Raw genomic sequence first — 4335 nt, 5'->3', positions numbered from 1 at the left:
TGGGAGGCTAAGGCAGGAAAATCACTTAAACCCAGAAGGCGGAGGTTCCGGTGAGCCAAGATCATGCCATTGCACTCCAGCCTGGGCAACAAGAGCAAAACTCCGTCTCAAAAAAAAAAAGTCACTTGTAACTGCTGCTAACCTGAGTGCAGATTCAGGGCAACTGAAATCTACACTGTCGGGTTGCAATCCTCAAACTTGGCCCAAAAAAACTCTCTATTTAGATTAATTTTGCCTCAGCTTCTTCCTTTTAGGTCAACATTTCCATGTCTTACCCCTCTATTTTGTGTACTTGCCTTACAAGAAAAAGTGCAAAGTGAATTCTCTGCAAGAGTAACTTGCAGAACAACAGATGGCCACTGAGTTCCTGATATCTGGAGCTGATAGTTAAGGTAAAAATGATACTGTATTTTTTTTCATTTGATTGTCACTTCATTAAAGATGGTAGAATTAATTACAAATTTAAACTGTAACCTGGTAATCTTTAGTCAGGCAGCAGGTTTTAATGAAGGCAAACTGCTTATTCAGAAGTGATCATGGAACTCAAATGCAGAGTAAGAAGGATGAGAAACATCTGACTGGCCAATAGATTTTGTGCTTTCACTCTATGAAGTAAACTTTTCACTTTTAGGAGAGGTAAATTATAACTTCAGTAGACACAAACAGTCAACTGTTTCCAGCTGTCTCAATTGGGATAGATACGTTTACATAGCTGGCTGTGCTTGAGCCTTCTTTGCCAGAAGCTTTAGGTCTTCAATGCACTTGGCAATTGTCTCCTTTTCCTGCTGTGCAGAGATGCTCTGCACCACGTACTTCTCCACCCAATTGATCATGTGCTCTTGTTCCTTTCAATGCATCATGTTCTGCACAGGTATATGATAGCCCAGGCGATTCTTTACTTCCTTACATACTTTATACAGTAGTTCCTGGTAAGTAACCTCCAAAGCCATAGCAATGTTATTCCTCTGCACATCAAAAAGGTAATGGCGCTTCTGAACTAGTGCCTGCTGTGACTTCTCCAAATCAATTGCATCCCGGATTTGTTTGATGGGAGCCTGCTTCGCCTCTTCTAGTTGGGCAAGTTTTTGCTCATTGAGTTTACCAGCAAATTCTGCAACAGAGGCACCATATTTTTTAATTGCATAGACGAGTAACCCTACTACTGATATGGTCGAGAAGGTCTCTGCAATAATCACATATATTTCTTTGGATAAAGCATACAAGATAAGCCCAGTTCCGAGCACACAGGGTCCTGTTACACCGGCTTTAAGATAAAGAAACTTGAAGAATTCCTCAAGGATCAGTCCAAGACGAACTTTTCCTCCATTTTCAGGAAAAGGTGGTAGAGGGGCAAGGTGTGGCTGCCTGGGTGAAAGGTCCTTGTTGCCCACAATACCCCTGGACCTAGGAAGGCTGCATTCTTCAGAGAGGGGGCCACTGTGGCAGTGGCAGAAAGTTCCACCCGGGACAGCGTGGTCATCGAAGGTCCAGGCAGCAGTCTTAATGTCCCTGTGACCCCGACCGGAGACTCTGTCAGGGGCAGGAGCAAGATGGCCACTCACCAATACTGTATTCTTAATCCAAACTTTTTTTTTTTTTTGAGACAGAGCCTTGCTCTGTCGCCCAGGCTGGAGTGCAGTGGCGCAATCTCTGCTCACTGCAACCTCCGCCTCCTGAGTTCAAACAATTCTCCTGCCTCAGCCTCCCGAGTAGCTGGCACTACAGGTGCCCACCACCATGCTCAGCTAATTTTTGTATTTTTAGTAGAGATGGGGTTTCACCATGCTGGCCAAGCTGGTCTCAAACCCCTGACCTCAAGTGATCTGCCTGCCTCGGCCTCCCAAAGTGCTGGGATTACAGGCATGCACCACTGCACCTGGCCCAAACTTTTTTTTTTTTTTTTGAGATGGAGTCTCACTCTGTTGCCCAGACTGGAGTGCAGCGGCGCAATCTCCACTCACTGCAGCCTCCGCTTCCTGGATTCAAGCGATTCTCCTGCCTCAGTCTCCCGAGTAGCTGGGACTACAGGCGCGTACCACTGCACCCAGCTAATATTTGTATTTTTTTTTTTTTTAGAGATGGGGTTTTACCACGTTAGCCAGGCTGGTCTCGAACTCCTGACCTCGTGATCCACCCGCCTTGGCCTCCCAAAGTGCTGGGAGTACAAGCGTGAGCCACTGTGTCCGGCCCCCAACATTTTTAATTATATTAATTTATACCAAGAAAAATGCATAAAATTAACTGTACTTGTTTTTTGCAGAATAAAAAGAGCCCACATTTTGAAATCTCAAAGACCTGCATTCAAAGCCCATTTTAGAAATGAGGCCAGGCGTGGTGGCTCACACCTGTAATCCCAGAACTTTGGGAGGCCGAGGAGGGCGGATCACCTGAGGTCAGGAGTTCAAGATCAGCCTGACCAATGTGGTAAAACCCCGTCTCTACTAAAAATACAAAAATTAGCCGCATGGTAGCGCATGCCTGTAATCTCAGCTACTTGCAAGGCTGAGGCAGGAGAATCGCTTGAACCTGGGAGGTGGAGGTTGCAGTGATCCGAGATTGTGCCATTCCACTCCAGCCTGGGCAACAAGAGTAAAACTCCATCTCAAAAAAAAATAAAGAAAAAAAAGAAATGTATGTTTTTGTATGAGTAATTTAATATCTCTGAGCTTTAGTTTCCTTGTCTGTAAGAAAGGCTTTTTCTGAGTTGTAAAGTTAGTGTATAAAAATACCAAGGACTGGGCATGGTGGCTCATGCCTATAATCCCAGCCGTTTTGGAGGCTGAGGTAGGAGGATAGCTTGAGCCCAGGCATTCGAGACCAGCCTGGGCAACATGGCAATACCCCACTTCTACCAAAAAAAAAAAAAAATTAGTTAGCCAGATATGGTGGTGTACCTGTAGTCCCAGCTGCTCAGGAAGCTGGGGCAGAAAGATCACATGAGCCCAGGAGTTCAAGGCCACAGTGAGCTATGTTCGAGCCCCTGCACTCCAGCCTGGGCAGCAGAGTGAGTCCTCGTCTCAAAAATGAATCAATAAAGTTTTTAAAAATAAAAATGCTAAGTAGTGTCACATGGCAAGTGTCCATATCATTACTGCCCTCATCCTCAGCAGCTGCCTTCTTCTAACTCAAAGGCAGGCCAATCGTTTGGCTTACCTGGGCCACACTGGAAGATGAAGATTGTCTTGGACCACATGTGAAATACACTAACACTAATGGTAGCTGATGAGCAAAAAAAAAAAATCACAAAAAGAACTCATAATGTTTTAAGAAAGTTTACGATTTTGCATTGGGCTGCATTAAAGCCATCCTGGGCTGCATTTGGCCCGCAGGCCATGGGCCAAGCTTGTTCTCATTCGTGATTCTCTCAGCTTTAGATTTGTGTGGCCAAAATCACACAGCTGTTTTTGGTTATCTGGATTATAACTAAGGTATAAAAAAATGGTTGAAAGACACCTATCCTCAATATTACTAAGATTTGAGACATCTTTTCATTAATAGAAATGAGCTATGTTGAATTTTTCATGTCCTCATACCAGCTCTCCCTTGTGTCCAAAGACACTTAATGGTCATGGTGCCAGAACTTCCGTAATTCAGAGCCAAATAGTCCATGTTGGTCAAAGGTACAGGCTTTGAGGCCAAACTGCCTGATTTAAATCTCAGCTCTGGCTTGATGCATTTGTTACCTTAGGCAAGGTACTTAACCTCTCTGTGACTCAGTTTCCATCTTGTCAAAATGTAGGAAGTGACTTCACAGGGCTGATGTGAAGAATAAAGATGCAGTTTATTACCTTATTACCTTACAATTACCTTATTACCTTACAAGTTCGAGACCATCCTGGGCAACATGGCAAAACCCTGTCTCTACAAAAAAATTAAAAAATTAGTCAGGCATGGTGCCACGCACCTATAGTCCAAACTACTTGGGGGACTGAGGCAGGAGGATCACTTGAGCCCAGAGGTCAAGGCTGCAGTGAGCCAAGATCACGCTACTGCACTGCAGTCCGAGTGACAGAGTGAGACCCCATGTCTTAAAAAACAAAGAAAAAGAAAAATTACCACTGGAAAATGTTCCAGCCCCCTCTTCAGTGTTTGCTTGGAAGATGCTGTATTAATCTGTTCTCATACTGCTATGAAGAAATATCTGAGACTGAGTAATTTATAAAGAAAAGAGGTTTAATGGACTCACAGTTCTCCATTGCTGGGGAGGCCTCAGGAAGCTTACAATCATGGCAAAGATGAAAGAGAAGCAAAGATACGTCTTACTTGGTGGCAGGTGGGAGAGCCTGTGTTCGAGTGCAGGGGAAACTGCCCTTTATAAACCATCAAATCTCATGA

General features: G+C 44.3%; 1 pseudogene; it reads right to left on the bottom strand.

The window, feature by feature from the left end:
• Positions 1-684: 684 nt before the first annotated feature.
• LOC107975664 (ATP synthase F(0) complex subunit B1, mitochondrial-like) lies at positions 685-3609 on the bottom strand (annotated as a pseudogene).
• Between the last annotated feature and the right edge of the window lie 726 nt (positions 3610-4335).

This window comes from Pan troglodytes, chromosome 6 (assembly GCF_028858775.2).
Source record: "Pan troglodytes isolate AG18354 chromosome 6, NHGRI_mPanTro3-v2.0_pri, whole genome shotgun sequence".
Lineage (NCBI taxonomy): Eukaryota > Metazoa > Chordata > Mammalia > Primates > Hominidae > Pan > Pan troglodytes.
The sequence above is the reverse complement of the archived record's forward strand: the minus strand, read 5'-3'. Positions and strand labels throughout refer to the sequence as shown.